The sequence below is a fragment of the Varroa jacobsoni genome, unplaced genomic scaffold, assembly GCF_002532875.2.
Source record: "Varroa jacobsoni isolate VJ856 unplaced genomic scaffold, vjacob_1.0 contig01890, whole genome shotgun sequence".
Classification (NCBI taxonomy): Eukaryota; Metazoa; Arthropoda; class Arachnida; order Mesostigmata; family Varroidae; genus Varroa; species Varroa jacobsoni.
In genome coordinates this window covers 1-23004 of record NW_019214716.1, presented here as the reverse complement: position 1 = coordinate 23004, position 23004 = coordinate 1, and the positions used below count along the sequence as shown (strand labels likewise).

The following is a 23004-nucleotide window of genomic DNA, read 5'->3' as shown; positions in this document are numbered from 1 at the left end:
TAAACCTTTCGTACGACAAGTTGGTGAGAAATGATATTCCAGGAGTCAGATTGCGGCTGATCGAAAATTAAAATGAAACTTATTGTTGGCCTAGCAAGAAATTAAGAGCGAATTCTCACCTGTTCTTACGTGTCAAGGAATGTGGTACGTTAAAAATAGATACACGCGACTGTTCGTTAGTGTGACAGCCTTACATGGACTTTAAAAATGCAGTAATAATTTTTCCTTCTATACATACTGTAGGATTGGATTATTATAGCAACCTACTTTGTGACGCTGCCAGATAATAACGTCTACGCAGATCATAGTCCTAACTGTGAGCATGCTCCATTCATTATTCTACATTACACGTGCCTTTTTTACGTCTTTAAATTTTGTTTTATTGAGAGATCAAAGGACTCCTTAGTCGTCGATTTTTTTTGACGTTGTTTCAACTACCCCCGTCAAGATCGACAAGGCTATGCAAGATGTATAACGCTCTTCATCGGAGTGACTATTATAGTACTTTTTTCCTAGCTGATTTTTTTGATGGAAGTGAACAGTAACTACATTAGTTGTGACATCCCCTTAGCACGATGTTACTTCCAACTTTCGGAAAGACCCCCGCTGATAAAGTTACTGTTGGTTTTTCCGCGCTTAAGCCTTTCCAATTGTTCATGGCCGAGCCTTAAATGCATAATTCCTGTTTCTTTAGGCAAACATCAAATATACATAACGTATCACATAGTTCTGGTTGCTACAACATGAATCTGCTTTAGATGCTTGTAAGTGATTTATCAGTCTGTTTTTAATAGCGTTTTGTAGCCTATAAGCACAGCAAGCTGACCTTCAGTGAGAGCACATTTTTAGACTGGTATGTCTTGTTTTAGGCAACGTATTTTTCTACTAATCCTAGGGGCAAGTTGTGGTTGGTTTTATTTTTATTAACCTGTTAAGTGTTCGACCCGGGGCTTACGCAGACCTAGGTTCGCGCTGGAAGCCGCCCGTCTGATGAAATGCCTAATGGCGATGCCGGACCTAAAACTCAAAATTCAGAAAGGTATGCCTGGTGCACGCTATTGTATATTTCCGCCACGCCAACACAACTTTGCACTTCTAAATTTGACCTCAAAGACTGATTTATGCCTTGCATGATTCATTTGGTCACTTGCCAGCTCCTACATTTCCTAACTTTACCCTTTAGGAATAGTACAGACCGACGACTAACGTTAGGTAGAACGTAGGTCTGCAAAGTTTAGAAACATGTCCAGCTAGAAGCTTGTCATACTCATATGGTTTTTTGAAAACCGTTTCTTTGCAGAAACTATCCCACGAGCTATTGAAGTGCTTATTGAATACCACCTTGTAACTAGGCAGGTGACATAGAAGGTGCGCTCATCCGATATATTTTTTTGTTAAAATTATTTTTTACGATTCGTGTCGGAAAATTTTATTCAGAACTCTTAACGATAGGCCCCATAAGTTGTAGTAGCTACCTCCTCCGAACCGATCGCCATATTTAACAGTATTTTCTGTCCATGGGTATTACTATCTTCTATGTTCTGTAAAAGTTTCGACGGAGGTCGAACATTATCAGTTGTAAGCCTTGCGCTCAGGGTATCACGGGGCGGTCTGCCTTCATGCAACCTCTTTGGCTTGGTAATGAACTGACTGTTTATTTTTCGGCTTTAAATATTTTAGATTATATGATAAATTATGTGACAAGGATGGTCAGTAAGTGAATAAATAAATATTTTTGCAAGCGCCTGAAACAAGTTAGTGAAAAATGAACAAGTAGCATTGGTCTAATTAAAACTACAAGCGAAGCTGTAGTAGAAACAAATACCTCTCGAAACTGTAAATTTTGCTTTTTGACATGTTACATAATTTCACGTATATGCTACAGGCCATTACAGAGTTTAAATGTTTAGTCAACATATTCTACTTAATCATAATGTTATACTAAGATGTATTTACTTAGTGTATCAGCATATCATCTTGATTTAGATACATTCAATAACATAGATAAACGCTTTGAGTTTCTAACTTTAATACTTCGCTTGAACATTGGCCCTCCGTACGTCCTTCGATCGCATCTTAACAACCCTTCTTCGCGAATCAACGCTTTGAGAAAATCGGAACGAATACTTGTGACTTCATTTGTCCTAACGAAAAAAAAGCACCCTAACAAGCTGTTGATTTTTGGTTACACGAGTCACTGGCGCGCGTTTTATGCTGAAAGGAATTCTGTGGAGTACAAGAGTATCAATAAACAAGCTATTCTCTATAATAAACTGAATCCGTGGATAATAAAAACGGTAATCGCTAGCAGCCTTTGCTGACTCCGAGAATTAAGATGGAAAGTTGAAAACTATACTTGGATATTATTCAGAAAATGCTTCTTTCCAATTAGTCTTAATTATGGCCCTAGATACCCGTAGAGAACATTTCCATTCCAGCTGAGAACATTTGTAGGCTCACGAAGTTCATAGCGAATGACTAAAAGTAGTTCGCTTTTGATAAAGTTTTGATAGAGTTCTGTGTTTATTCGCACCATAGGCGTGATATGTTCATGGCTGCAAGAAATGTTCCTCCATGGTGAATTAGGCGCTACGGGTCGTCTAGAACGGCGCTAAGCTTGTCATCAGTACAAACAATTAGTGTTTCAAAGACGTTTCATGAATGTGAGGGAAAAACGTACTAACAAAATTACTTTCAGACTTCCTGTTTTCTAGAGAACGAAGCAATCTCTCAAAATGAGATATTAATATGACACCTACATACCAACATACAGATTCTCTATCTATCTAATCAGGTCGATGGGTCGAAAAAAGTACGAATGAATGTTCAAAAGCCATCAGCACCTCAATAAGCTGTGATAATACATAACACAGTTGGATAGTCGTCGACAATACTGAATTACGATCCAATTGAAATCCGCATGTCAGCCATTGATAAAAATGGAACCAATGGTGAGGTAAGCAGTGAATATGTCGGGTAGACGACAAATGGCCGACCTTGCATTGAAGGAAGACTCCCAAAGAGGAAGATGTTGGATTGTCGAAATTGATTTTGGTCAACTACAAGGCTTAGTTTAGGAGGAACAAAATAGGTACCTTTAGGATATAAATTTCTCTATGGAACTTCATTCAGAGGTAACAGCTATTTTTTTTTTTAGCAAAACAGTATTAGTTCACAACACGTACTGTAGCAATGGTTCTGTGGATAAACAACTAATCCAGACGAATCTGTGTTTCCCTAGAAGTTTCAATGAATGCTTGCCTTAGGCAGATCCAACCGCTAGCTTGAAGTCATGTCCGTTACAAGTCAAGAACGTTTAATATATAGTAATTCGAATAATGATGTAAAAATGCGATGTTCATTAAAAAAAAATAACGATACCGTAACACTCCTCGTTCTCCCTAAAATTTCCTTCTTATTTAAAAATTGTTTTCAACGTATATATTAATAGGTGCAATAGCGGAATTGGACTTAAATTACTATTGAAATTTGCCTATATGTATCAGGTGCTGATGCCTTTGCTTTACGTATGATTATACGTATCTGCCGTGAAATATTTCATTTCACTGGCGACTTATTGGCGTTAATCCTTGTAATATCACGAGCTCTATTGTCCCTAGCTGCGATCGACCTCAGAAACTCAAATTCATATTCAAAAATCCTTTTGTCGAAAGAAAATGTGTTTTTGCAAGAGTTCGTTGATCGGACGCCACTGTGAGAATATGACGCAGATCGAAGACTAATCTCGCTTGACTGTGGTTTTCAGTTTGGCCAGGGTAGGAACGGCGCAATCAGGGGGTGATAGAGCTGACCTTTGGACCTTCACCAATTCCTCGCAATATTCGATTCTTAGCTCGAGCTCAGCTACGCGACATCGTGACTCTCTTAGGTCGAAAGAAAATCTAATCAGAATCGTTTAAGACGGGCGTATAATTTCCAGGTATGTATACCCCCATCTCCTACCAAAGCTCGGATCAATTCGAGAATTCGAGAACGTTGTTCGAGCAGAAAGTATCGCGGATCAATGCGCGCTCGCGCGCGAGATATTGGCGTATCGGAAGCGCAAAAAATGTGTTCGTAGAATGTTATGATGCTCCTGATCATCAACGTCAGACATTTCCTTAATCGTGTATCATTTTGAAAAGCTTTCTCCTAAATTTCACTTCTAAATAGCATATCAGCATCGTCGGACAAACCGTAGCCGCTGATGATTCTATGAAGTTGTATACGGGAGCGCCACGCCGCACCATGAAGACAGGTCGGGATATGACGGCTTCTAGCATTTATGTCTTGGCGCGTTCATTCAAAAATTCTAATCGGATTTAGCGAATTGGAGAGAGCGAAACCGTACTCTTATTTAAATACTTAAATAGGACACATTTTGCTTCGACTTGTTTAGTTGCTCGTTTATGTTTCACCATTTTCGAAGCAACTATTAAAAAGATTATCTATTTAATCTAATTTTACTGTTTAGCTACCAAAAAAGCTAATTATATGCAAGCCAGTTAGGGAAACGGCGCGGAAACAGACGTAGAATAAAAGAAACGTTCAAAAACTTTGTATTATATGATGCTCATTATGGTTTTGGTTCTACCTCAAGTAATGTACACAAAGTACCAAACTGGAACACCTTGAACGATAAATGTTCGATTTTTACATTGCGCATGTACTGTATAATCTAGAAGCATTAATTCCTCTAGCATTGACCTTTACGTGTGACGTGGAAGCAAATAACAACAGAATGGTCACATTCACTACTTGGAACGTACTTGCCTGGAGTACGTACTTTGTAAAATAAGTACGTAAATTGTACAAATGTTCATATTTTATAAGTGGTCGTAACCTCTTCAATTGAAGAAACTTACCAAATTTTACGTATTGTGCTTGCTGCTTTGTAAGTTGTCGTCATTGACGAAATAGAAATAAATCTGGGAACATGCGTTTTCTGCCATGAAGTCTGTGTCGCATGGGAACAGCATGCGTCGCTTTGCTATACATAAGAAATCTTTCGTAAGGGTAACAAAAGCTCGTATACTTTGTTGGATTCTGCCATTCATCGATATTAATTTTCACTCAAGTTATTAATGCATTTTGGTACCATTATCATACGCTGCACGCGTTATACAAGTATATAGCATACAATCGTATTTGTGGAGATCGACCAGAGATAGACCCTGACTAGTCGATAGCATTTTATTACCGATTCAAGCACGTAGCTGTTCGCTGATCCACATAGGCCTAATCATTTCCATAATGAACCAGATACGTTTCGCCAGACTACTGAAGTCGAGGCCGATTGAGCTGCTTGACGTAACTCAAGCTGCATCTTCGTTTGAGTCCTTCGCTCTGCTTACAGGTTTAATACGCGTTTATAAATCAACTGTAGTAAGCATAATACCCAACAGAAAATACTTGTATTCAACGCATACGATAGTGCCATTTGCGTGTCCCGACTAACCAGAGGAACTACATCGCAGAAGTTGTCACTCACTATTCATACATGTCATTTGTTATGAAACTACCTTCACTCGGCTATTGGGTGCTCGAAACATATCGGTGTTTGTTTCGGGTAAGATACAAAAACAATAACCTTTTAATCGTTATCATAAGCAGCTTAATCAATTATATTGTGCTCTAACAGGTTCGTTCTCTACAGACGGCTCTATTCCTAACTCAGTCAATACCGTTTCTTCTAAAGGTTACTATGTGCGGTATACAAAAAAAAGTCCGAAAAGGACTAATGGTGAATTCGAGAAGAATATTAAATCATCTATCGACTAATCTGTTATAATTGTGTTGTAATAATTATCTGTAATATAATGTCTAGCAGCCGTACTACGAACGGGGAGATAAATGTACGTATTAAGACTGGAGCTGACATGCCGCTGAATGATATTCTATTTAGAGGACACAGCAGGCAAGATATAGAAAACGTGCTAAGCATACCGGTTCCTTCTCTCTCAGTCAAGTAACCTAGGAGATCATAGCTTTCCTGTATTACAATATATCTTTGCCTTACTCTAAGTGCTGAAAAATTTTCAAAACACAAAAGCATATCATTACAAGACGCCTACCTTGTAGTACGTCAAATCAGATCAATCAGCTTTTGTTGGTCTTATACGAGTAATTTTCTTCAAGTTCTTGCACGTTCTCAATATGCACATGGAAGTATCTGTTACTACTACACCACTAAGGTACAGATAATTTTTGTATCTTGATTAATATCGTGTAGATATTTAGTGAACTACATTGCTACGCTGCATTGAAGGAAGGCAGAAATTTAAAAAAGTGCGCCAAAATTTACCATTCAAGTCAATATTTCGAAAGCCGATGAACTATTCGAGTAGAAACTTTCGGGTAGAAAATAAAAAAGTACCAGCAAAGGCGTTGTTATTACAAGAGGATAGAGTTGCAGCCGTGTCATTGTATGTTATTGAACAGCCAGCTATCAGTGTTTGTACTTCCGGCAATTTGTGTAATGAATGGAATGCGAACTGTCTCAACAGACCATTATTAGTAGAAACCCTTGCCAAACGCATTTATTGGCACTAGCTGGAACAAATGGCGAGGCAGGTTAGCAGGCTTATTGATGGGGTGTGCAAGGGGTTGGGAAGACACGTGATATTATCATGTGATTATTGGTGCTACAATATATACAGTCAGGGCGTTCGCAATAAGCACCGGACTTAATAGCTTCAATATAGCCACCCGCGTTGTCGTGTGCGCGATCCCAACGGTATCTTATCTGATAAATAAGACCAGACCCTTTTAGTATCTATAGTGTACTAGGTAACGAAAGCGAATAGTGTATGATATGCAGTATTTCATCCGAGGGATTATATCATTCCATAATAACCTTAAACACTTTGAAATTACGTTACTTCTTTACAAAAATATTGTATATGAAACAGTTATGTGAAGGGTAATTGAAAACAACCTTCGAGGGAACATTGCTAATCGGGCAAATAACTACAAGAATAAATGGATTGTACTATACTAGGTTATACCGTCAAGTCAAGCTCTGATACACGACAGCACCTTATGGCCATTAGTCGACCTTTCCACACGTGTAGAATCACTAGTAAATTGTACCGAGGACATAGGCCAAAATAAATGACACCCAGTGGAATTTAGTAGGAATAATCATTGTATAAAGTTTATCTGAGTGAGACGTAAAAACTTGCGGAGGTGGTGTGCATACGTTGTGCGTGCGACCTCTGGAAGTTACACTTAAACGACGTCCAAGGTGCATCTAGCCCTGTTTGTATTTTAACTGTCTTCAGTTCTGGAACGAGAGTTCACTTAAAAGGTTTACCGTTGTCGAAAGTGATTCTATCCACTGGATGACTAGACCGCCCTTTTATTATTATTTATTGTGCTACGTTGAGTCACGCATATACAATATGGCGGATTTTAGATTGGGTAAGCTGACTGCCATGATTTACTCACGAATACTCAATGAATATTAGATACTGCCACAAATGGTAGTTTTAATGTCTACAGACACAATCATCTAAACGTCCAGATGTTCTATGTTTTAAATATTAATTATTATTTTTATTACCTCAAAATCTCACATAAGAGAAAGACTCCGTTTTATTATTACATTATATATATATAATTACACGTCGTTATGAAATGAGTCATTTTGACAGTTAAGTGTTCGCAACGAGGCACTGACTTTTCCTCCAGAAATATACGTCAGTTCATGTAACTGGGGAAGCTCCATGAACGGCCCCGTCTGCACCACCGATGTCCTTTCCACGAATCGATGACTAATAAAGATCGTTAGCACGGTGAGTGGAAGGATGACCACTGATAGAATGAAACGTACGTGACGTACAGAGCCTGTCGTCTCCGTTGATTAGCTATCGTGATTGGCCAACGGGAACAGAAGAAATGTGTTTTATCAGCGAAGCGGTATGCTACAAAAAATAGCTTGCCACTGAAAAACAGCTTGCTGATGAAGATTCAGTGACTGAGGTTCGTGTTTATTTCAATCACTTCCGAATGATCGTCGTCCGATTTATTGACACAGCTTGCAGCACGTGCTATTATATTCTATAATAGATTGCTAGATGAGGGATACATAGGTACGACCGATTATGCTTATGGTACGATAACGACCCCCCTCCCCCCCCCCCAAAAAAACGTTATATCTGTGAGCTGTTTTCGTACTTATAAGATTGCTAAATTCGTTGAACATCCCCATTCTGATTTGTGCGAAAGAACATTTTTTTTTTGCATTTAACTATGATTAAGTTATTTTTTCAATAAAGGCTGTGCACTTAATAAACTAGTGTTATATCAAAAGAAAAATACATGTACAATAGATTGTGTTGCCGGTTTGTTGTATTGATGCAATGTTTCCATAATTTTGTTAACGCCTAATAAAATTAAAAAACAGTTCGGTCCAAAAAAATGGGTGCATATTTTTACGACTATCTAGTATTGTCATGACTTTACCCATTGCCAAAACGATACAGCCACTGAAACTGAACTTTTGATTTTGCTTCCTCAACACGCCGTGTTTTCTCAGAACTTTTTTTACACTTAACACTCCTACATTGCATAACGAGAAACGCTTCTATTTCAGACATTTGCTGCCATTCTCACCGAAACAATGGCTATTCCGTCCTACAAAATCAGAGATAAACCAACGGTTCCTTCTGATGTAAGCAACAATTGTCCAACGTTGGAAAGAGCAGAGCGTACGGGCGGAATACCAAAAACAAGCAACAATTCAGCACGACAGTTTTAAATTAGTGACCCCGACTGGTTCCTGATCTGAGCCAGCCCTTTCGTTCGGAAGAAAGATCAGAACTGGAGAAGAAGTTCGCGTGGTCTAGTCTTAACTTCATTTTGTAATCGTTTCCGTAATTTAAGCTGGCCTTCGGAAATTACCGCGTGCAGTTGACGCCGCAATTCAGTGCTGTGTTCATCGGCGAATACGTTTTCTATTTTAAGGACGTACTGCGCATCGCTCATTGGATAACGTCGTTGTTGTTAAGGCGATTGTATCCAGTGAGAGTTTTCACGCCTTGTTTTTTTTTTCGTCGCTGGTCGATTTTGCCAGTTGGACCAAACAAGACTCCTCTGCGGAATGAAGGACGCGGGCAGGAAGGACGGTGATAGATGTCTCGTGTGAAGGACGACGTGCCGAAAGATTAGCCACAGATAAATGATTTAACTTACCTAGGAGAAGAATACAATAAAAGTTATTGCGATGATATATCGTTTTGCAATGATTTAAATGAGTTGGGTAGCATGGCAGCTTGAACAGAAATGTTAGCCAACCAATTAATAAGTTAAGCAGACTTCAGAGTTAACGAAGTCAACGGGGCGTCTTGATACTATTTTACGATAACAGCTCCATCAATCAAAACACGAACGACGGCTATTTACCGAACTATGTCGAGCTTATTTAAGAATGCTTACGATATAATTTCATACTGTGGAATCAGCGGTAGAAATTAAATGATGATTTTGGGAACAAAACTGTCGTGTCATCTAATGGCCTTCAAAGGCAGTGGGTTCCATTCGCCCAGCTCTGTTACAAATGGCAGCAACCTAGAACATTCAATAGAAGCACGAAGTTGAATAAACATTGCGGTGTTTCTGCTTTACCGAACTAAGTTAGCGTGTGCTTCTAAGTGTTCTCCTTCAAACCAGGCCGACAAACAATGCTGTTAAGCGTAAACAAACTTGAGCGTTTGCAGATATCACGTCCTACAAAGCACACACAAATGACAACTAATACCTTAGCAGCAGCTACTGAGAGACGTAAACTACTAACATGTTTGAATGTCCTATGCGTTCATAGCTTTGCAAATTAATTCACGTAATCCGCGTGTTTGTGGGCGCAGTTAATCCAATTAGAACCACTTTGATTTGTACGAACCTTTATTAAATGAGGCATTTATCGCTATACGTATGCAAGGACAATTAGTGCGGCTTGGGCAGCTGCATTTGCCCAGATTTAGCAATCATAGGCCTGTACCACTGGATGTTGAAGCTCTCGAATCTTCTCGTAAGTTCATAAAATGGATACATACCGATACAGTAAGTCTGGAATCAATGTTTTCGTTGACGATTCCTATATTTATATCGAAATCTATCAGACGACCCTCTTGAGTACCGCCTCCATCCAATCGCAAACAGGTGCACACAAAGATGTACGATCGTATCTAAGGTGTTACGAAGCGCAGCGGAACCTCTGAACACAAAAGTTGAACATTGATTTTCTAGAGAGGCGTAATTATATAATAGAATTTAAGTTGGAGGAGAGAGGTATCAATATTCCCACGAACGACACGGTATTTCGTTGCAGGGCGTTAGGTGTGGTTCTAGTCTCTCTCGGTTGGCATTCATTCTTCTTTAGTAACTTTCGTTTGTGGAAAAAGGAAATGCGCAAATAATACTAATTCTATTGACCAATGGGCTTGGTAAACAGACACACTTTTAATTTCATTTTTATGCCGGTTGGTAGATCGGCTCAAGAAATATAACAAGGAGTGGATAACGCTTTCACTTGGCCGTATGTTGTTATAAAAAATAAGCTTTTTATTATTGTTATAATTTAATTGAAAAAGGGATGAGAGGAGAACCGTACGTACGATTAGCTGTTCAGGCCTAGCAAAAATACCTGTTCTTTCTGGAGCTGTTCTCAATATAGGTAGTGTCATTTAGTGAAACATACAATTCTACGGTCAGTCTGTATCTAAAACAGGCCTCGGAGTGTATGTAAGTCTTAGTTCAATGGCGTCGAAGACGTCTTGGCTGAGATATTATATCCATAGATAGAACTTTATACTATTAACAGTTTCGTAAATACTTTTTTGCATTTCAGCTATCAGTTACCCAAGATGAAGGTTTCTGGTAAGTTTTGTGAGTCTAACTTCTAGAAACTGCTTAACTATTATTATAAAGGAAGCAGTCGTATCGAATCATAAAGCATGAGTAGATACAGCAAGCAATACTGTCTGTCTTTTTCTATTATGTTATAAAAAAGAAACGTACAGTGTGTTTGAAATATGAATAAACTTTCAAAATGGTATCCTGGCACTGGTAAAGACAAAATGCTGCTCCAGAAGTATTCACTATACAAAAGTTGTCGTGTTACAATTATGACTGACGGGAAAACCGTGTTCAAAAGGGTCAGAGCGGATCGTAAGGTCCGATTGAATAAACAGCTTTCGTAAGTCCTCAGTTTTCAATATCCAGACAGAAATCGGATCCGAAGTAGGCGAACAGTTTCTGAAAGGCAGCTCGGTGGATAACGACTGGAGGAAACTTGTACATGGGTAGAAAATGCAGTTATGGCTATTATTATATCGAGTATTGCAGCGAATCAAAGATGAGTTAGCTAAACTAAGAGTTCTGCCAGCGGTTCGAGAAGAGGGAGTACAAACGTGGTACAATTTATCAGAAAATAGCGCTGAATATTTTTTTACTTACGTAGTATTAAACGAACCGAACGATAGTGCCATATATTTCTGCACGCTGCATAAATCATCGATAGGCGAAACGTTCGTTTTTCCTAGTGTGTGTTTAGAGGCTGCATTTAGTCACTTAATTGTGTGACCTACAGTCGCTCGAAACGTTTCCTTCGTCCGTTGACCAAGAATATGCATGGGCACAACGCGCTTATACAGTGTGCGGACGAAGGCAATAGCAACGATAAGAAGCAGCTATATCAGCTCAACTTGGTAGCATCGATGTTTACACGTTCCTCATTGGTAAAAATCTTTTTTTATCTCTTTTATTTGGCTCGTTAGAGAGGTTTTATATACTAGAACAAAGCTTACTTCAGAGAGTTCTCGACGGGTGCGCACGGCCATGGCAGCGGCAGTGGGCAGAAATGCCTCACTGGCGATGGCAGCAGCGAACAAAACGATTGACATAAATTTATGATCATTTCAACAGCAATGAGCCGGCGGAGTGCGTTAATAAATAAGAAACAATAATGCAAAACAACCCAAATGCCAGCCTTAGAATAACTGGAATAACGGGTAAATTGAACTTTAAAGATTCGAAGTCAGTTCTTCGCCAGATCGACAAGAGCCTGGAAGATGGGGTTGAATCGCCTGAGAAACGGTGACCAAATCACAACAACTTATTTCGAAGTGGCACATTGTTTCAAGAGCTTGTCTCATCGATGTTCAAAGCTCACATAAGATTGTCACCATATGTTTTATCGCTTAATAGTTAGGTCGCTAAGTTAGCTGCGGAGTCGACGATTGTTGCTCATCATATTCAATCTTCCTGACAGAGAATAATATGGTGTTATTAAAAACAGATCTTTAGCCACACGACTGAGAGGCATCTTTCTGTTACGGATACAAAAATATGTATAAAACTAACAAAATCATGTTTGACTCTGTGTATTTTGATCTTTATAAAATTTCCGATAGAGTATGCTAGTCAGTGTTGAGAAAAATTCGTTTTTTTTTTTAACGCTAACCTGTGCTCGATCTCCTGTATATGTAGCAACCTCGTATATCAGATATTTTCCATGTTAAACTTGGCGACAGTTTCGGCCCATCTGGCGGTCCGCAAGATTCTCATATTGAACCAATTTTATTTATCCTCGATATCATGATTCTCTTTCGTGTAAAGCAAAACTTCTACGCCGACGACTCTGATTTATACTTGTCAGGAATGATCTACGTTTCAACAGGCCATAGGAAATGGGTCTCGATAGCGTGAGAAAAACGATAGGATCATTTTCTAGATGGGCTGTCCTTTGCCTAGAGAATGAAAACCGACATACTTTACATGCAGACGCCGTGCTTGGGGTCAAATCTCCAACAGTTTTTGCTATCGTCTTAATAGCGATTTAACGTTTGAATGCCCACATTCGCACGCAACAATTCAGATTATTGCGCTAGCCCTTGTAATTTTCCATCGTTTTTTTTTACATCAGCCTTTGTAGACGGTCAGTTTTATTAAAACACACAGACTAGACACAAATGCTAAAACACGTATATGTATACTTGAGTAATATGCACTTTGATTTTTATAGGAGTTTTCAAAGTGTGCTAGGCTTACTCCTAAAAAAAAAATACTTGAAAAAACGTCCTATTTGAAGCTACGTATACAATTCAATTCTATTCGACATGACAATGTGAGTGGTAGTAGCAACACAGAAGTTGTAGCTTTTGTCCCCATTTTAGTACTTCAAGACAATGCAGAAACACGTATGTTTAATCGTACCCGAAACTCTGATCGTGTTTTTAAATCATCTTGGGAGCGGGTTATCAAAAACAGTTGTCGGAGCAGCTATGATAAATAGTATTTTCATGTTTCACGTTCGTTCCACTGACTGTTGGTATTTAATTTGATTCTCCACATAATAACTATGTGCAATCGTTATCAAAACTAAGGTGGCATGACTAGGTGGGACCTAGCACGCGCAGGCGCGCGGGAACCCGTTGTCGTCTGGCTTGCACTAGCCCATTTAACACCTCCGGCTCAGCTTTTATGATCTATACAGACACAAAAGTTAAAAGACGTCAAAGTCAAAGACGTAACTCTTCTACCAGGAAGATGCTCGTTTTCAACAAATGGAAATGATGACGTATGACAGCTATTTATCTGTTTCAATGGTTCCTTGGCTTATTTGTTTGATTATTTAATTAATTCGCAACTATATTTAATAACTCTGTGCAATTTTTTTAGCGCCGCTAGTTATTGCACCTCGCTAAGCCACAATCTGAACTGCTTTTTGGTGTAAAACTGAAGTGCGAAATGCGGCCATACTGTTTACTAGGCTATAGCGAGTTTTATTAGCTGGATTTAACATAGACAAGATTGAAGTGTTGATAATGCTCTTTCCTTGTTAATTACAGGAACTGCTTGGAGACAAAAATCTACCTGTGTCTGTTGTAAATTTCGGTTCATGCAGCCCTAATCATTTCCAACAAAGGTTTTCTATATGAAGTTGGATTTAAATTTTCTTCAAGTTGTCGTGCTGGCTGAAAGATACCTTACCTACGCGCTCTTTACTCGATCAAGTTCATTGCTATCTAATACGTGGTGATTTTTAATTGACATGATGTCTCATTCGTCATCCATGAGCAGTGTTCCTAAATATACAGTAAGTCCATGTAAATAAGCTACTGGTAAACTGCACACACACACAGCATTTGTGAGTATTGTTTTTTACTACTATACTCTCTCCGAATTTTGGGCTACTAATTATAAAAAGATCCAGCTAAACGTACTATTGGATTGTCATTAACACGAAACAGTTGATACCAAGTCAAATATTTATTTTCACTTCAGGGCAGATAGTTATTTTTTTTTTTTCGTACCGGTTCCCAAGTACAGACAATTGAATTTTTTCCTGGGTTTGACACTCGCCCACGTACTACCTCTTCTGACATTTGGGCGCCTGAGGTCAGCACGTTCGAATCAGGCACCTTACCTGGAACAGATGATAACCTACTCACACGCTTAACTACGTCCAATGATAGCTTCGTAAAAAAACACTGTTTAAAGAAAAAGTATTTACAGGGTACAACAAGCCTGACATAATACGCCATCCATATAATGCTTCGATGTCCATTTATAACCGCCATCGCAACTTAAGCTTTATAGAGAACATCGAAATAAGTTAAATGCAGCTAGTTTTTTCTATACACGAATTGGGTAATGCTGTTGTCTCGGTATTTATACGCTTCGATATTAGATCGCAACTGTGAATCATCTGATCTAGGACTCCGTTGGTTCGGAAACCATTATCATATAGGGTACAAACGTAGAAGATTATCATGGGGCAAACCATATTCGCATCTGTATCGGGGACTATCTTAAGGTGTAGCAAAACGATGTCTAATGAAGCGCACATAAGAAGGATTCGTCCTGTACAGGCATCATTCAGTGGCAACAAGCTTATATTTTGATGCTAAAATCTCATTTTTTCCAAGCGTTAAAAAGTAGAACGTTTGATCAAAATGGACGAACAGGCAATCTGATCAACGGCGCCAAACAAGCACGCGTAAGCCGCGTAATGATACGCGGCAAAATGCAAACGGAAACAATCATGAAAAAGGTGAGTGTCTACAATAACTTTTAAATAACATCCAATATTGACAACAAATAAACTCCTGACACACGCGAGCTCGCATACACGAAGTCTGTTTGGAACAAACATTTTGCAGGCTCTAAAGTAAAATTATAGAATAAAATTACTATTATTTTCTAAGCGTTATTATATGATATATTTTGTGAAGCGATATGAATAAAGGAAAATGGGTTATATAATAAAGGAAAGTTGATATTATCCGTATTGGAATATAATATATAATAGCTCATTTCATTTTTATCTATAATAGAGGCTCAAGTATACGTTGTTTGATCGACCTGAATGGCATGATACGTATTTTATCAACGGATTCAAACAGATTTGTATGAATCTATTGGCAGAATACTGAAATGAGAAGTATGTCTAGCGAAAAAAAATGTATTTCTTCTTTCCGAATTAATCCTCAAAGTCCCATTGACGTTTCTGGACGCAAGTGGTTGTCGTCTTATTCCGCAGACAAACATACTAGGGAAGGGGCCGTTTGTCTTATACACTTACTATAACGATAACGTGTAAACAACAGTAAAAAGTAAAAGGAAGGGTAGTCTTTTTACTGAACAGACGTGTCGTCTAGTTGTTTTTTGTCTTAAATAGAAAATATTTTTCTTTACTCCGAACGTTCACGCAATACTGGCCTCTTGCTCATTGTTATGAAAGTAACAAACGATAAGATTTACTTGGACAAAAAATCCGTCATTCCGCGCATGGCTACACTATATGCTTCTATCATAGATATCGCTGTTCCGTTTTGAATTTTTCGTCAAGCCGAGTAACATTTCCGTGATCCATTCCATAGTCGACCTGGTTTCGGCGTTTGCGGCAGGTACGTAGATCGGCCTACGTTGATAACCTAGAATAACCCTAATTTTGCTTTCCTAGTTCGCTAATCGCATGTTCGATTGTACTTTACTTTTATTCATTAAAGCCGTTGGACCTGTCCTTCTGGTTTGCAACAACCAGCGGAAAATGTAGGACCAACAATGACGCATTGCATGGCATGCTGTATGGATAATGTGTCGTACCACATACGTTAGTATTCTAGTTAGGCCTAGGCAGAAACAGAACGAACGGCCAGACAATACGTGAGAAACGGTAATGGCTTGAGCAGTAGCTGAATCACTGACGCACCACGGACAAATATCTAGACGACTAAAATTAAACTATGGCACTATGCCTTCCTAATTGGCTAATGCCATCATACATTGCGTCCGACGTCCGACTCCCAGCACGCAACGAAAGATATCCATGGCCGGTTTCAAATCCAGGCCACCTCACCCATCCGAACGTCTAGTGGCCAAGCATGTCCGATCTGTGCCATTATAAGTAGTCGGCACCGTGCCCATTGTGTTGACCAATAATGAAATATAGACGTACAAACAAATGTTAGCAGACAAATAGGATTAGCGCTATGACTTGCAGAGGAACAGTACCCAGGGCAGTTAGTGAAATGCTGATAAATGCTATGATATAATATTTTATTTTTCAGGGCTAAGCATGGAGTTGGAGTGAAGTACGACAAGCCAAACATGGCCCGTGCAGCCATGTTCAAGTTGCGTCTGGCGGGACCTTGTTATATATCAATGGACTTAACGCAGTGAACCTTAAGTGATTTAGCCCGCATTTTCTGGATGGCTTCGCTCTGACAGACATCGCATCACTGACGTCAGATGAAATAACGTAGCTGCCAGCCTTCAGTTCGCCTAACTGACGTACACACCTCAGTGTCGTCCGCGAACTTCGGTTCTTACAGTTCAGTTAAATAGCTGCGAGTGACTTCCACGCGGTAAACGTACTGATAACGCAAGTCAGAGCCGAACCCAAGGCTCCGCACGCCAATAGGTTACTAAGGTCGAAGATCTTTTTCTAATTCGATTGACTATTCGACGTTTTACGTTTCGCAGTACTAATTCAAAAGTAGTTTCGTTCGACGGTGAAAAAAACAACGATCTTCCCCCTGTTGAGCTAACAAACACAATGAAACAGTCTGGCTAGCCGATGTCTCAATATCTAATAAAATGTCTCTTGAGAATGTTTTTTTTTGCTGCACATTTATGAAAAAACAGTCGTTTCTATAGGATATAATAGAGCTTTTCCCGCTTTTCTCTTTCGCGGTATATCACAGTCATTCATATATTTCAAATAAAGGTAGTACGTGTCTACATGAACCTACTGCTTGAGAATGAAGTCGTCTGCGATACTGCCCGTCTCTGATGTTGAAGTTTTAAAGGCGTCTATACGATAGGCGGATACTTATCGTTGTTTATGGCAGCGGCTCTTAGGGGTGCGAATGAACTCGCAATGGCGGTCGAATCGTTGCCAAAGGGGTACGAGTTTATATGACTAGCACATTTTAAACAGCACCAAGTAGTTTGGTAGGTTCAATTTGCGGAGAATGAATCCTCCCGATTCTTTTCTCGCTTTACTGTCTAACTGTTCTTGTTACTAGTTTTGAACTTATTGCGTACGTGAGAGGCGGCACAACTTTAGAACTGCATCAAAAGCCCCGATACAGTTCTAAAGATATTAATTGCTAGGCCGTAACTGTTTTCCCGTTCCTTTGGCCACAGTTATAAATAGTTTTGTCGGTTAACCTGGGAGCCATTGAAGAATATATCATGACTCTAGCGTTATGAAATAGCTACGCTTATTTTCTTGTCGTTACGTCTCGGTTTCTATAGACGCACCTATATATTGTAGATGATTTCGTTAAGGCTTTTCCGCTCTTCTATTACGAGTACGCTGTTACCCAGCTCTGTTCATGTAGGTGTTCATCGACAAGCCACGATGTGCCAGCGGAAATCAGCTATATAAAATAGCTAAGTTAGGTAAGAACTTGACTGCATAGCTAATATCAGCCACAACTAGTAATACATAAAAAGAAGCCATTTCACAAATATTTAATAGCACGTATCAGACATGTTCCGTTGATGTCGAAATCACGCACACAAAATACCTCCACAAATGATTTTCTATATATAGAGAATAAAAAGTGTTCGTTGGGACCTTCGGGATGATCCAATGATCGATTTTTCTGGTAATGTGAAACATGTCAGCACAGCTACATGGCAGTATATCTATCGGTACTAATTTCGTATTTAGTTATGACACATCGGTAGTTGCGAACGCGCGTTTTCGTGTTTTACGCATGCTTACTCCTAATAGCTTGCCTAAGTGCCGAATAGGGCATTGTCCTCCGAAGGGAGATGTTTATTGATGGAAAGGGCGTTATTTCCAGCAACAAAATTCGTCTCTGGCTTGATTGGTTATTTCCTTGAAGAAGATGCAATTGGCTTTTCGACCGAAAGCTTATTTCCTTCTGGATCTCCTTGCTGTTTCGTGTAACGGATTGGACCTGCCCAGCTCGCCCGCAGGGTAATGCTCGGCATCCCGCAACCGCGCACTAACTCGAAATTGGTTATTGCTCTATACCATATCGAAGCGAGTGGCTGATGGGAAATTGTCTTATTGCGACCCTTCAACCAATTGCCCTTTGCTCCTCGACACTGCCACCGACAAAAGGCCTATAATCCGATACGCTCTTGCGGCCTCCGTGCTGTTTAGGTCCGTTTCGATTGTCGAGGCTACCTAGATTAGGGTGCTGCCGGCTATCGATTACAAGATTAATCGAATATTCGACTCCGCTGTTCTATCTAAAATGAAATAACAAATGGGCCATGATGGAAAATGATACTCGGCTTTCACAGCTTGAGTGATCCGAATCTCTTTTCGCAGGATGAACCTCCACCGAAATCAAAATTTGTTCGACGGTCTACGCTATTACCGATTTCTGTGGGGCTTCCGAGAAATTCCAGGGGTGATTTCCATACGGCAGATCGGAAGATCGCGAATAGATACGAGATTTAAAGGGCTCAAAAATGCATTTTTGCTTTATTTCATCGAAATGGCCCAAAAAGCCATTTGTAATACGTCTGGACTTTGGAGACAGAAATCAACGACTGTTTGGAAAGAAAAATGTCTAGAATGAGTTCAGCTGCTTAAATAAGCTATAATAGATGATCTTTTATTTTTTTTTTGAAACATTTACACCTGTTAGACTTTTTAGCCTTTGTTTTTTCGAGGTTCTTAGTCTTCTGTCAACTAATTTTGTTCCGCCGAAACTTTGCTGGGGCATGATAAGTCTATCACATTTAAAAATGTAATTAAAATATTTCTTTTTATAAAGATAGTTTATATACTCTACAATCTAATTGGATTGTTTATTTTTAACAACACAGAAGTTGGTGCCAGTTTCTTAAATTAACTGCTATAATCTGTTTTACCTCGCATTTGGAAGAAATTTGGCCTGGCAATTTAAGGAAGATTATCAAATTATAGCTCCAGTAAGACCAAGTACTTGCATACTATTAGCATAATTGAAGATCATATTTGGGCCTAACACAATGGGTTGGACAAATATGTTTAATAGAATACCCTGCTTTGTCCCCAGATCTGACAACAATGGTTTCTTTTTAGGGCGGACTTTAGAAATAAAGTATACGCCCATAAACTGGTGATATAGGATGCTTTTAAAGCCGCCATGCGCCACAGAATTACATAAAATGTTAAAGTTTGAGAACCAACAGCGTATCGTTATCGCTAGTCTATTAATTAGAAAGATATTCGTTTTACATTTTAATTATATGTTAATAGAAACTAAAGTTATATTTATCTCAAGTTCTATATATTAAAGCTGTGTATATATTTCTCTGGACACCCTGTAAATACGCACAATTAAGTAAATTTTTTGTCAAAGTGTAATCCTTATCCTATTTCTCCTTATTGCCTATCTTGACCTCCTTTATATGTTTATAAAACAAAATATAAACAATGGTATACTGTTTAGGATTAAGACGTCTAGTCCCAAACTGCCCATACATCGGGTAATGACTGAAGCTTTTATATTCTAACCGCGTCTGAACTGTTTGTTGTCTACAGTCTACAAATATATACATTGTTTTTTAACCTGAATTAGTAAGCTCTGGATTGTTACCTGTTTCACAATGTGCAACTCTCTAAGGACCTATGCTGATAAATAAAATGAATAGATGCCAGTTATTTCCGCTGGGCAAGCGCAAACTTCAGGCGCTAGGATTAAAGAGAACATATTGAACGTCAACGACTAACTCTCATAAAAGACGTGTCAAGCTGACAGCTTATTGCTCAATCTGCCGATTAGTATGTATACATACACATTCAAGATATACGCGTGCCTAGTTTTAGCTCTAGCCACTTTTCATGCCGAATTACTAATAACCCACATCTCTTATCCTAGAAACAGACTTTTTTACTTATGTGTATGATTAGATTCCTCTTAGCCCTGTGCTCGATGGTCAGCCTCATTTCGCAGCCCATGAAGCTTTATCGCTCAAGTTTATTATCTAATATCATGGTCAGAGTCGTCTTTTTTTTATTAGGCGCCTTTAGGATTAGGTCGGGCATTCGTATTCAAACGTGTGCCTCGTAAATTACTATATATGCCAGATATATTACGCTCAAATTAAAAATGGGCAAGGGGTTGGGTTTTCTCAAACTTATATCCAAATTTATATTTTCATAAAATCCTGATTCTTAAATTGCTTTATTTTATCACAACCTACAGTATTTCATTTTTAATTGTTAGAGGCAATAAGTCAAAGTGACAATCGTTCCCCTAAGCTTTTCATTGTGTATATACCTCAAGAGTAGCTGATTGTAAGTTCTGTTGTTTACATTGTGAGAAGAATTTATGCTGACTGACAAATTGCAAATTGTAGTCAGATAGTTCCGTCTATTACGTTTTAACACTTCAGACTCCTTAAATTGTGTGTAAATGCCTATAAGATGCGTCAGCGATCTATGACATCATTTGTACCATCTGAACTGTGAAGTACATATATGTCTTAAAGGCGAGTTATTTTATCTTAAGAAATAATAAGAAAAACAATTTACCTATTTTGGTCTTAAGACTAATTAGTAACGTTCTAATAAATTACGCTGTACCTCACTTTATTCGCGTCAGCAAAGAGCAAACTACAACAGAGCGGCTTTCAACCTGCTAATATCCTTAGTCCGAAGGCAGACGAAACTTTCTAATTGTCTCATAAGTTTCTAACAGATCATTTGTCTAGAACTTATCATTTTCGGCGAGTTCAAGGACGGGTTTACTTACATGAGCACACAGTTTCCTCTGCGCAGTTTCCAGTAGTGTATCCTCTGCGCAATAGCTACTCATATAAATAACAATATCGTATCAGCATTTCTAAAAGCATACGGTCCTAAATAAGAGCTAATCCTCTAGAATCTTCCATAAGCTACAATAATAATGTTTTTAAAAACAGAAGCTATTTCGTACAAACAAACGGCCTTATTGCTAAGGGAAGTTATTAACAATAAACTGCGAAATATAACTTTGCTGAGTAGGTACCCTAATGTTGCCCTTAATCAATTATCTAGTTAGTGTAACTCTTGTTTTGCATTAATAGCGAACGGTATTTATCGTTAAAACGTTTCCTCTCTGTATCCGTAAAGGTAGGATGTGTATTCTTGTAAAAACGGACGTATGCTCGTGCAATGCAGGTCTACAATACAGTACTATTATGTAGAAATTATTTAATTTTATAGGACTTTCCGGTGTATTTTTTGGACAATATTAGCTATTCGTCTTCTATCGACTGCTCTCCTTTAAAACTTGTCGTTGAATTGAGGAACTGAAAAATCGCCATATTAGCCAAAAATACCACGGTTTACTATTAGACTATGCAGTTTTTGAAGTTGGATGAGGAGGTTCACAGCATCCAAAAAACGTATGTAGGCAAATTCTGCATTTGCGTAACCCAGCCGCCGAACTCACTTCAAATTTTCGTTATTTGCTTTTATATTTTGGCCGGTGAAACCCTCAGATAGCATCAGATGACTATAAAAAGAAACCGGCAAAACTAGTATTTAAAATCTAAGCGGAGGAAATTATTAGTTGAGTTGCCGGCGAGCAAGATAAGGTTTAAGATAATTTGCAAAATCTTCTGTGCATATGTTATCCAGATCGTAGAGGTAGAAAAATAGGCCTACAGTTACAGTTGAAGCAGAAAAAAAATTGGGGCTTATCCCTCAGAAAGACCTAGACTTACACTTAACGCGTAGGAGCCAAGTAAGTGCTTAACAGTATGTTTATGTGCTAAACTGTGTTTAATATTTTAGAATATGGAATTATAATACGAATTATCAAGTGCTATAAATGGTGAGATATTGTCCTTCTTTCCACAATCCGTACGGATGCCCACGTACTCGGTTCTTGTTCGCACTCTGTATGAACGTAGCTCGTCTGTCTTAGAGCGCCGATTAGTCCTTGTTTGTGTCTCTAGGTCGTTTTACAAACACATACGCGAAATTTATAGTAACATAGTTAGGCAAATTAGGCCATCCAGAAATTGACAGATGCAATCTTCTAAATGACATGAAATGCATTTGTATTCGAGCAGCCCTTCAATGTGTCAGCGAAACGTCGGAAAGAGAAAAATAGCTAAAAATTTTCCCGATCATCAGGTCCAAGTATGACTATAAAGAGTACGTTACAAGTAGTGTCGTAGAAACGATACCCTTTTTCTCAAAGCCATAATTGATACACATTTAAATGTAAACATACTAGAAGTTATTGATGAACAAATATATTAGGCCAAGTCATACGTTCAATAGAGCTCGTGTTAGCTTGTTGTCATGCTACTTAATTTAACTTAGATAACACTCAACATATCGCCTTCTAAAAGCTGCATTGGACCACGCATTCTTAATTAAACGATAATACTCGAGGTTATATTCGAAAAAACGCCAATAGCTTTGCAGATCAAGATCGACAAATCCACGCTTGAAAGTCCTTCATCACTGTATAGAATATCCAGTAGTAAATTGCTCCTTGTGCTGCCATTTTATTGCAGTATTTCATT

General features: G+C 38.7%; 1 protein-coding gene across 7 annotated transcripts in view; it reads left to right on the top strand.

Annotated features, from left to right (window-relative positions):
- LOC111272269 (uncharacterized) overlaps positions 1-17117 on the top strand; it is a 42238-nt gene extending 25121 nt beyond the window's left edge. For 3 of the 7 annotated variants that reach the window (XM_022853610.2, XM_022853619.2, XM_022853609.2), the window contains 3 exons: positions 3767-3940; positions 4174-7983; positions 8597-9232. The gene's annotated coding sequence lies outside the window, so the exon portion shown is untranslated. Of the gene's footprint in view, positions 1-3766; positions 3941-4173; positions 7984-8596; positions 9233-16574 lie in introns of those variants that run through there. The other 4 variants (XM_022853612.2, XM_022853615.2, XM_022853614.2 and 1 more) reach the window with 4 other exon arrangements.
- The last annotated feature ends 5887 nt before the right edge of the window (positions 17118-23004 follow it).